Genomic DNA, 13010 nt, shown 5'->3' with positions numbered 1-13010 from the left:
TCGGTGTTTTGCGTAAAAAAAAACTCATTAAGGTGAACGCTGTGATCACGTGACATTGACGGTGCAGAGCACAAAAATTTACTATGGCTTCAGAGAGAGAAGACGATGACTACTTTTGTAATAGTGACCTTATAATGCTATTGGAACGTTTTGAAAAAGATATTGAACTTCAAAATTATACTGAAGCTATTGTCAAAGATGTAAGTACTTTTTCCTAGTAAGATAAAAAAGTGAAAAATGTTTCTTTATGTAAATTATTTACGTAGCATAAAAAAACATTTGTTTTAGGTTTTTTTATTAGTTATCAAATTAAGCGAAAGATAAGCGATTGAGTGACTGATTATATTTTGATTCTTCAAACATATATCTTACTTAAAACTATTTTTAGCTTAGCCCTGGATCCTTCCCATGTAATGTATGCGTTAAAGTTTTTAGAAGTAAAGGAGGGCTGAAATTGCATATCTCTAAAAAGCACCCCAACAATATTATCGTTTATGAACCTGCTAATAATCCAGTTTTTAACACTGAGATTTTGTTCTCACTACTAAAAAAAGTGTCTTGCAAGATTATAGAAAGCTCAATTTATGGTTACAAAACAATTGAAGTGGTTAAAAAATTTCAGATTGACCAGATAAAAGATGAGATTCAGTTTGATAGAATAATTGAAACTTGTAGTAAAATTTCTCTAAAAAGTTTGAATGAGTTTTATGCTGATTATTTTGGCAGAATAGTAATCAACAGTAGGCAAATTTTTAATTGTGATGCTGAATATGAAGATACTGCTACATTATTATTAAGCAAACTTGCTGACAGCATAGCATCTTACTATAGGGCTAATATATCTAGTGTCAGTGATAAAAAGATATCAAGTAGACAAACAATATGTGAAAAGGAAAAGTATGGCTTGCAATATCTATGAGGTTACTGCATCCACAAGTTAAAAAAAAAAATCCAAAGTTTTCGAACAAATAATGACACTGCTGTACAACAAGCAATATCAATATTAAAAAGCTGCCAATCTGAAACAAAAAATATTCCAGACCAAAAACTTATCAATGCTCTTAGCCGTGGAGGACTCACTGATATAACAATTGAGTTTGAGCAAATATTAGTTATAGCAGAAAAAGCATTGTTTTTATATACCGAACAGTCAGAATTAACTAAAAGCATAGACAGATTTCTTGACAGAAAAAACATTATATGATCAAGATATAGATGAATATTACAGGGTTATTCTTAAAAGCTGTGATTTAAAAATTGAAAAAGATATACAAAAATCTACTTTGTGTTCAATACTGAGATTATATTTTAGAGTTCGAAGTCATTCATTTGTCAAAGACATTGTTAATAAACACAAAGCAAAAAAAACAACAGGAGAACTATCTAAAAAAGGATTACGTGCTAATATGAAACAATCACATAAACTGAAAGACAAAAAATATATATATATATATATATATATATATATATATATATATATATATATATATATGTAGTTTTATAAAAGTTTTGAATACAAATAGTTGTTATAATATAAGTAGTTTGTAAATCATGTTTTTTTCTCTTTCTTTTTGGTATAAGATCTTCAGACACATTTAACCATGACTTTTTTTTATATAAGAGCCTCTAGTATTTCCAGTGTTAAGCGAAACACTTCTTTGGATGCGTATTGCATTAGAATTGTATCCAAACTGTTTAGCATCAGGGTTATCTGAATGTCGCCCTATTTGTCTTTGAGCACTGAAATATTTCTCTAATGGATCTTGACAAAATCTATTAGTAAGTACATAAGACATACCCTCTGCTAACAGAAACCTTGTAACTTCCACAATTGAGTTACATGTCATTATTAAGCCTTCATGAGTCTGATGTGAAATGAACATTTTAGCCTTAGCCTCATAAGAGTATTGACAACTAGAAGTATTGCCCACTCTTTCATCTATAGATCTTTTCCAATCTTTAACATAATCCAAAAAATCATTTAAAAGGAAATTAAATCGTAAATCATTTTGGTCTGAATATTTTTGAAGGAAAGGTTTTATATTAATTTTATGCTCTTCAAGAGATCTACTGTTAAAACAATCAAAAAACATGTCCATTTTTTCACAAAAACTAGCTGTCTCTTTATGTTCCTCAGTTCCAAAGGTTTTCAAAACAGATGCTACGGTTTGACTTAAAATTTGGGTGGCTAGTTTTACAGTCATAGCAGAGTAAGAGTTTATGTGTATGTGCTCATTAGTTAACTTAGGCATAAGTTTTAAACCATTGTCTAAATCTTCATAATACAATTGAGTAATGTGCTGCCACAGTAAGTATTTTCCATTGTTCCACAAGTAGCGTGTACATCTTCCTGCGCGAGAGTTTAATAAGCAATTTCGAGCAGTTTTCATCAGGTGTGGTACAAAGTATGTGTATCTATATTTGGCATACAAATTTATTGTTTTAAAAATAACAGGAGTAATCATATCTCCACACATATAACGGTGAAGTTTAATCATTGTTCGGTCAACACTGTTCAATAATGTACAAAAAAAATCACTTATTAATAATCACTACAGATAATCTGTGAAATAAAGGAATAATCTGTTTTAGAGTTTGAACAAAACGTGTTTCCAATTGCTTCATTTTCCAGTCCTTGTAAACCAAATTCTATCGATAACTATTTAATAGATTTATTGATGAAATGAAACGTTTTCATGAAGTTGGTGTAAAGGCATACAAAATAAAATTAGAAGCAGTCATTTGTAATGCACCAGCTCGGTCATTTGTTAGGTGCATTAAAACACATAATGCATAAAATTGTTATGAACGGTGAATTCAACATAGGGAGTGGTATAAAAAAATAATTTTACCTGGCTTATCTGCTCCACTAAGGACTAATATAGACCTTTTAAATCAACATGATTCAGAATCTGATGGTTTGTATGAGAGTTTACAGCTCAGTGGCGTAGTAAAAAATTATCTTTATTTACCATATAAAAATGGATTAATAGCAATACCCAAATTTCACTTTTGAAACATTTTGAGATTTTGTGTTTGCTTATTTAAGTTTGAATTTTCATATCAGATTTTTATGTGTTTACCACATTAGTAACACTAATCTGTAATATTATAATATGCATAATATACACATCCAATGTTAATAACCTTGCTTGGAATGTTAACTTTTGAATGTAATTCATTATTTCTTTGTTTAAAAATAAATTTATTTTTTTACAATATTTAAAAATTTATTTTGGTTATTATTAGTTTTATAGTTAAAACATAATTGCTGGAATGTATGCTGTTGTGGTTTTTGACAATGAGATGGAAACGGAGTATATTCCCTTCAATTGGATAATCAATTCCATTCAATTGAATAATCAATAAAATTGAATTTCAAAAAGTTTCAGCTTTGGTTAAACAGCGTGAAGAATTAAAATGCTACTGGCTTCCATGGTCAAATTTCAGCAAAGTCAGTAGAGCACAAAAGCTATGTTCTGAACTTCAAGCAGATTGGAAAACTTTTTTTGATCGTTAGCAGTTGCAGGTAAATTTTGGTCTGTATAAACTGTTGATGAACTCAGACAAGTTTAGGGACTGTTAACCAGTATTAATTTTTTTTAATTAAAAATAAAAAAAACATTTACTGTTTTAGATGTAGTAGTACATAACTAGTTTTTGTTTATTTTTGCTAGTTGATTTTGCCACTTTTTATTTTTTAGTAAACTCTGTTCATCAGAATACTACAAATATGTTTTAGTAATTAATACATTATTATCCTAACTACAATTTACTTTCAAAATAGTTTGTGTATAGGCTAAGCACAGTGTTGTTATTTTTGAAATGTGAATTGCAGGTAATGTGAAAGAAGCCTGGGAAAAGGTGAAAGTATCAGAGGAGACATCTAATGTTGAAGAGATGTTTCCCAAGCAAAAAGCATGGCGTAAGCTATTTTGTATGCTTGAGATTTATGCTAACTTTCATAGCAACATTCTTGTTTTTCTGTTAACTTTTTTTATTTTAAACAAAAACAACTGTCTAAAAGCAAAGATGTAATTGAGAGTACTGATTTGGAAAGTAAATACAGCAACAGGTGTTCTGATTGTTTTTATATTATTTTAAGTAAATATAATTGCATCAATTTTTTTGCAAAATATTATTTGTCTGTTTTTGTCTGTTATGTGTTTGTAATTGCCTGTATTAATACTATAAATTAAATAATAAGTTTAAAAAAAAATTGTTTTTGAAAAATCATAGAAGAAAGAAAAGAAAGATGTCTAAAAAGCTTCCTAGGCCTGTAATATCAGAGATAGAGTTGAGTAGGAAACAGATTTTACTACTTATTTTATAGGTTTAAATATGATAATCATCAATAAAATAATTCATTAGTACATGAGTAAAATCAGTTTTCAATTTAGTTATGTGTTGGTTATATAAATAAAAAACTGTAACTATACTAATAAAATATGAAACAAAAATATTTTGAGTTAGTAGGGGATAATCATTTTAAGAATAGAAATAGTGGATTGTTTACTTCTGTGGTACGCACAGAATCATCAGGGAAAGTTTATATAGTTGCAACATGGTAGACTGCAACAAATATTATAATTTTCATATCGTTTCTTACTACCTTTTTTTTTAAGAAACGGAAAATCAAAACAGACAAAATAAAACATGTTTTGATTTCCAGTCATAAACTATTGTTAAATCAAAAGATGTGTCTAGTCTTTCTTGTAACATGACTACTCAAATGTTAAAAACTTTTGGTTATACTGCATTAGTTATGATACTAAATAAATGAAACACTTCCCAAAAATTGTTGCTTCTATTTGTTTTTTAAAAATGTTTGACATGCTTTCAATCAAAGGTATATAAAAATGGTATCCAATAAAATGCCATTTTATTTGAGTTATTAAGTTTTTTTTTTTTTTTACAATGGTTTTTTAATGTTTAATTTTTACAAACAGAAAAATTGTTATTCAAAATTTTGGCTGCACAAGAAGAAATAAGAGAGACCCAAAAGCTACATTTAGCTATTATGCACAATATTCAGCAACAAATTAATGCAACATAAGGTAATATGGAGAAACAAATTGAATTAAACTTACCTCTTAAAACAATTAAAGACGTGGAAGGTTTTGAAGTTAAGTTGAACAATGAAGATGTGAAAAAATATTTGGTAAATTATTTAGGTTTTCTTACATTTAATATATATTAAATAAAGCTCAGGTTTATATTGTAAGGTATGTCAAGTTGGATAATAGTATGTCAAGTTGGATATTAGTATCTGTTTTTCATGTCTTTATGGGAGACATGAAACAATTTCAAAAAGTCATAAAAATCATACATCATTATCAAGACTTTAAATAGATTACAATTACGTCATGAATGTAGTCTCTAAATTCAATAGGTTAAGATGTTGAACTTTTATGGCACTAACCTAGTGTGATATGGTAAACCCCATTTGTAATATGAAGGAAATAGGGTTATGTTTAGGGGTTCAACTATTTTGATAAGGGGTACACAAACAGAGCTTGCACAACTCCTAAATGTTAACTGATTTTATTTCCTTCTTTTTTTTAAAATCATATAATTAAAAAATAATGATTTTTGAATCACTATAATATATTACCTTAATTTACTTATTTGATTTTGTAATTTGTTTTTGTAATTTTATTGTCAGATTTAGGTCCTTGCAAATAATGGCGGCAAGAATCTAACAAATTTTGTAGGAAGGAAAAGGAAGTATTTATTTTCTAACGCACTGGCTCAAAAATACAACCTAACTGGTCAAAAAAATGAAATACCATTTTAGCCATTATTATATCATATGCTCTTCTTATTTTTTTCTTTTATTGAGTATATTAACATTTTTACTGTCATATTATGTAGTGAAAAGAACATTGATATTTTTACCCTATCCCATGTTATTATTACCTTTTTTTTCAAAATACCTTGAACTACTTACATATATTTAAGACTTCTTAAGAATTAAAGTGTCTGAAAAATGACAAGTTAAGGTCATCTAAAAGTATGATTTAAGTTGGCCTCAACACATTACTATAAAATATTATGATTTGATTTACAAGGTATAGCTACTAAATCAAATCATAATATTTTATAGTAATATGTCGAGACCACCTAAATCCATACTATTGGATAAAATATATTGCAAAAGAAATGTTACTATAGTAACACTTCTTTTGCAATTTATTTCAACTAACGTATGTTTAGGTGCTGCAAAAAAAAAACAACTATGAAACGAAACAAAATTTATCAAAAAGACTTTATCAAAATTTATCAAAAAAAGAAGTTTTTGCTTGGTTTGGTAATGCTAAGAACGAATTTCGAATGCAGCATCCAACACAGAAAAGAACATATAGAATGTAGATATGCAGCAGCAAACATGTAACGTAAAGAATACTGCAGAGAACACTTGTGTATATATTTATTACATATGTATTAATAGTTTATTAATAAAACATATATGCATATGTCCTTGTGTTTCCAATTTGCATATAAAACATTTAGGTTTTAAAACTTTTATAAAAACTTATATTTTTTTTCATTTTTAAAAATTAGATGATCAATTTAATCATGATTAAATTGATCATTTAACTTGTTCAAAATGAAAAAAAATGCTTCAAACGAATTATCATTAGTTTAAAGTATAAAAAATTTAGTCATACTTAGTAAAAATTAATTAAGTATATCCGGGAAAAATCTGAGGTCAATAGGGGAAAAAAGAAAAAGTAGCTGATAAATTTTTCGTTTTTTTTTTATTTAGCTCGTATGGTCCCCATTTAGATCCCGCGGCCAAATCCCGTACGGTTTCCGTTTGATATCCCGTATGGTTCCCGTTTGGGTACTTATGGTGGTTCTTGCTGGGTATACATATCAAAAAATTACCTCTTTCTTATCAGCATACCTCTGCGTTTTTGTGCGTGTGTTTTTATTAACAGTAATATTTAAATCAGACGATATTTCTAAAAACTTAGTTTTTCTTTTGCTTTCTGTAAGTTGCTAAAGGATACAATAAAATAAACGTCTTTTTAAGACGTCCGAAACTGGTTCGAAATGGCAACGCCAAATGACGTTTTTTTAGGACGTAATTAGGACATCTTTTTAGGACGGAATGAAGACATGTTTTTCAGACGTCTAAAAGTGGTGAATTTAGGACATTCAGAACTAGTGCTAAATGGAAACGCCAAATGACGTTTTTAAATAATCTAATTTAGCCGTTCTCATTTAGACGTCTAATATACGTGTTTTTACATGAATTTATTCAAACGTGAGGTTAAAATTTATGTTTTCACAGAATTTCTTGAGAATAAATAAAAAATTAAAATTTGCTTAAACTTTTTAATAATATAATTGTGCTAACTTTTCTAAATTATAATTTTTTTTAAACTTCTTTATCCACTTGTTAATTTCCAAGAATCGACTGTTCGAACACTTGACGTCATTCACCTTCTTTTAGATAAGGTGCGCGCTTTAGAATATTGCGCAGTATATGTAAAGTGTGCAACATGTATATAATTACAGATCAAAATTTGCTATGTAACTTATGATAGTAATTTACCCTTATAAAGAAAACTAAACATTCAACCATAATAAAAAATATACCACTTTTTTTGCAACATTTTTATTGAAAAGTTATTGATCACATTCAAGAAACTTAGCGATAGAATCACACTAATAAAGATCAAAACTATTTCAACTTTAAACGTTTTTTAAATTTCATCATTCTTTAATTAAGTAAGTAATAAAGTGAGCCTATATGTTAGTTAATTAAAAATTAAAAATATTATATATATATATATATATATATATATATATATATATATATATATATATATATATATATATATATATATATATATATATATATATATATATATGTATATATATATACAACTTAAAATTTTATTAAATTCATTCTTCGAAAGGGAAATCTTAGTTGCTCTTTTTTTCTTGCTGAACTGACTAGTTAGCTATTTTGAGTATTGTGGAGTATTAAAAAAATAAGTTTATAAAGAAAAAGAAACCTATATATTTAAAATAACTTCCAAGATAATTATTACAAGAAAAAATATTACTTACATTAATCTTTGTAAAACTTAAGATTTATCATTGACTTCATATATTTTCTTTAACTTTAGTTTTCAAGAAAAACAAATTTTGAATCACAGACTTTTAAATCTTGAAGGAGCTGAATGAATTAAAGAAGCTGATACTTATAAAAATTCATTAAGCATATTACATGAAATAAACTATTTATACTATACTTATATATACTATACTTGACAACTGCCTTGAAATATTGTATAAAAATTAACTCAAAAAGTAGAGTTACATACATAATAGAAGTTTTTATTTAATTATAAAATAAACTACAATACATTACCCATTACATAAAATAAACTATAGCCTAAAACATTGTTCTATCTTTTTGAAAACGAAGGCAAAAATAAAAATAAAGTTTAGGGTTAACTACATTTCATCAAATAAAATTTTTTAAATTTAAAACGAAATTAAATACAAACACATCAACTATAATTTTCTAAATACATATTTAAATACATATAAATGCAATGTGAATTTGTGAAATATATGACTACATATTGAAACTTTCTCAGCAAACATTGTTGTCGTGAATTTGCAGTGAACCTATATTGGCATTTTGAGCAGTTAAATGTTAAAGATAGTGATAAAGAGAGAGCAGTTAAATGTTAAAAAAAAAAGAAGTTAAATGTTAAAGTTGGAGTTTAACTCATTATTTACTTGGAAAAATTACTTAAGTGACCAGCCGATAACATTCTAACAACTGATATAGTGGTTATTCATGTTATCCACTTTTGGCTGCTGCCACTAATGGTTCATTAAGTATATGATGACCAAAACTGCAACCACCTAAAATGCGTATATATGTCCACTGAAATTCCTCTTTAAATGTTTGCTGTGTTATATATTTTTATAATATTAAAACTAAAAACCATAAATTATCAAAAATTCATTCATATAGAAAAAAATATTAACTCACTTCCATTTTAAATTCCATCTTTGGAATTTTTAAACAACGATAAATAAAATAGAGAAATTAATTACATCTATCTTCTAAAGGATTATTTAAAGCAGACTTTGACATGTCTGGAACAACTAAAGTTTTTATTCTTTTGTGTGATTTTTTTTAGAACAGATTCAAATTTCAAAAGAGTAGGTTAAGTCACTAACAAATGAGTTTAATTTAAAAATCTAAACCAGTTGTAAAAGTTGATTTATATAAAATCAACTATTTCAAATTATTTAAAAACAATCTAGCTTGAACATCGCACAAAAAAAAAGACTTGACAGTTAAACTTATATTTTTTGTTGTACTTTGTATTATTGTCTTATTTCAACGAGAAAAATAGGTATTTAGTTACTAAATAAGGCTTATTTTCATTAAAATAAATGCCAACAATATAAATATTAAAATAATCAAAGCAAGCTAATATTGGCCACAATTGCTTACAAGATATTTTTAATACTTGCCTGTATTTCAAAATAAGAGTACTTTTTAGGAACCGTTAATAAGTGCTTATCTCGAAGATGCAGGGAAAATTTAAAAACACCTATAGGTATAACTTAGTTATACCTCTATATATAGGTATAACTTAGTTATATCTCTAGGTGTTTTTAAAATTTTTCTTGCATCTTCATTAACCTTGATTTCATAATATTTCAAGAAGTTCATTACCTAATGTACTGGTCCATTTATTTTGAGTAACACAAAGTTGTCAATTAAAAATATTGAATTCTATGGAATTGTCAGGATAAACTCTCTGTATCATTATTAGGTTTTCCTTTAAAAAAATATGATTCTGCATGTCTAATCTGTCTGCGATGTCTAAATCTTTTAAATAGTCAGAACTGGGTTCTTAATGTAGTACATCAAGTATTATATTTGATATACTATATTAGGCACCAAGTATATAATTAGTATAAATATATCATATAATCAGTTTTAAACTATTTTTTTCGATATCTGCGTCAATTTCTGTATCAATATTAACACAATTCTTAAGTAATTGAATATATAGTATATATATATATATATATATATATATATACACTCTAAAAACAATCCGTTAGAAAAAGCAACGGATTACTTTTTTCCGTTAAATTAACGGAGTAATTCGTAACCAAAAATCACAAAATTAACGGAGTAAAATAAACTATTAACGGATTCTTCGAAATTTCGTTAATTCAACGGATTAAATATTCAAATCCGTTGAAAAACAACTGAAGTTTTTGTTAAAAAGGGTTTCTATAAGAAATTATGAAGTGCATTCTCTGTAGATTATTTTTTTAAGTCTTGTTTGTTTGATTTATATTTGTCTAGTTCATTATTTATAAATGATAAATTTTTAAAAGGCGATCTTCTTAAACCATATTTAAATTGTAGATAAAGGTTTGTTGCAGTAAGTTTAATTTGCCATTTTTTAAATAGCTTCACATTTCGACTAAATGTGAAGCTATTTTAAAAAAGCACAATTTTAATTGTGTTTATCCATTTTCTTTTTTTACTAAATTTTAGTAGAGAAAGCAAATGGATAAACGCAGTTTAAATTACACTCTGTTATTTGTAATTTCGAAGGTTGTTAAACTTATTTTAAATTTTCTATATTAAGCATTGAATATATTTTTAATTTTTTTATATGATAAACTAAAAGGTTAGTTGAACAATTATTTCTATAATTAAGACTACATGACTTGTATATATCCTTGTGTAATTCTCTATTTTAAACGTGACATGTAGTAATTTACGGTATAAATTTAAATCAGTTATAAAATTAAAAATGTTAACATTTCTTTTGATGCCATCAAAAGACCCATCAATGATGGGTATCATTATTTAGGTTAGTTGCAGCTATGTTTACATAGAGCTAGTTTATATGATTTTATAATTTGCAATTTTAGACATGTGGTATGCAAAATTACACTGTAAGTTTCATCAGTTGTAAAATGTTTACTTCCATTTTTTTTATGGGTGTTTATTTAGGCTAGTTATAGCAAAGTTTATAAAGGGATTGTTTTAATTTTTATATTTACGTTTGTATATGCTTTTATGATTTGCTATTTTAGACATGTGTTATGCTATATCACACTGTAAGTTTAAATTAGTTGTAAAACTATTATTTTTTTTTTACTTGCAATTTTTTTATATTAGTTGCAACTAAGTTCATATATTGTTTGTTTATTTTTGTATAGAACTTGCTACTTTATACATGGTTCATTCAGGCATGAGGTATAATTATTTAAACTAGTTGCAGCTAAGTTTACATATAATTTGTTTATATGCTTTTATGATTGACTATTTTAAGCATGCGACATGCAATATCACACTGTAAGTTTCATCAGTTGTAAAATGTTTACTTGCATTTTTTTTATGAGTATTTATTTAGGCTAGTTACAGCAAAGTTTATATGAGCCCCTGAGATGCATAGTGGTATAAGTCACTCATATCTAGTTTTGAAAAGTCTGACTAATATCACTATGGCTGTGAACAAAAACAACTGTTTAGTGAGGAGCATAACAAAAAACAGTTCCAGCATCATTATCAATATCATTAGAGATATACCACTTTGCTATGTAATAGAATAAACAAAATGCTAGCAAATAATGGAAATAACTCAAAATATTGAAAAAAGTGACTTATACCACCATGCATCTCATGGGCTCATATATGGGTTGTTATAATTTATATATTTAAGTTTGTATATGCTTTTATAATTTGCTATTTTAGTCACAGGTCATGCTGTATCACACGGTAAGTTTAAATTAGTTGTAAATCTATTTTTATTTTTTTTTACTTGCAATTTTTTTATGTCAGTTGCAACTAAGTTTATATATTGCTTGTTTATATTTGTATTAAACTTGCTACTTTAGACATGGTTCATTCAGGCACGAGGTATCAAGTTTAAATATTTACTTGCATTTATTTTAATGGGTATATTTGTTTAAACTAGTTGCAGCTAAGTTTAGATATAATTTGTTTATATGCTTTTATAATTTTAGGCACGTGACATGCACACTGTAAGTTTGATCAGTTGTAAAATGTTTACTTGCATTTTTTTCTATGGGTGTTTATTTAGGCTAGTTACAGCAAAGATTATATATGGATTGTTATAATTTGTATATTTAAGTTTGTATATGCTTTTATAATTTGCTATTTTAGATACGTGTCATGCTCTATCACACAGTAAGTTTAAATTAGTTGAAAAACTTTTTTTTTTTATTGCAATTTTTTTATGTTAGTTACAAATAAGTTTATATATTGCTTGTTTATATTTGTATAGAACTTGCTATTTACTACTAGACATGTGGTATTCAGGCATGAGGTATCAAGTTTAAATTCTAATATTAATACTTTCAACGTGTTTATTATTATTAAATAAAATTTAGTTTAATACATTGAAATGTAGAACTAATAAAATTACATAATTTTTATTTGCAATTTAGAAATAAAAAGTTAGCAACAAATGTTTCTTTCAGGGTTATTAGTAAAAATTTACCAATTTGTGTTATGGTATATCATTTATATTCAATATTTTCTTTATTGTATTTTAAGGTTTGTTTATCTTTAAATAACCGATAACAGGTTGCTGGAATTGAAATGTGCACACACATGAATTTACAACAGTATCAAAAATTGAAATCTAGAATAGTAACAATTGTATACATGTCTGTGTTTTTTATATAAATGTTTTTTGACCTTGAAAATAATAACTGTATTATTAAAATATATATTAAGAAACTTTTTATAATTTTAAATTTTTTAATTTTTGTTGTAATAGAAAGTTTCTATATTGAATTATATTATTATAAATATTTAATTAGTTTTCAATTAAAAAGTTAAAACGTTTTTAAAGCTTGCTAAAACATCTCTCCCGATCAAGTTAGTTAGTATAAGTAGTACTGCTTGTATCAGATGTTGAATATCATAATAAAATAATCTATATACTAAAAATAAGGACTATTTTGTA

General features: G+C 26.3%; 1 long non-coding RNA gene across 1 annotated transcript; it reads left to right on the top strand.

The window, feature by feature from the left end:
- The first annotated feature begins 10451 nt into the window (after positions 1-10451).
- Positions 10452-12855, top strand: LOC136084641 (uncharacterized). Its single transcript, XR_010640710.1, has 9 exons — positions 10452-10968; positions 11110-11133; positions 11236-11272; positions 11771-11794; positions 11914-11935; positions 12043-12060; positions 12203-12226; positions 12324-12365; positions 12596-12855. It is a non-coding gene; the product is annotated as an uncharacterized LOC136084641 (long non-coding RNA).
- The last annotated feature ends 155 nt before the right edge of the window (positions 12856-13010 follow it).

Source organism: Hydra vulgaris, chromosome 09 (assembly GCF_038396675.1).
Source record: "Hydra vulgaris chromosome 09, alternate assembly HydraT2T_AEP".
Lineage (NCBI taxonomy): Eukaryota > Metazoa > Cnidaria > Hydrozoa > Anthoathecata > Hydridae > Hydra > Hydra vulgaris.
This window is presented reverse-complemented; position numbering and strand designations above follow the sequence as displayed.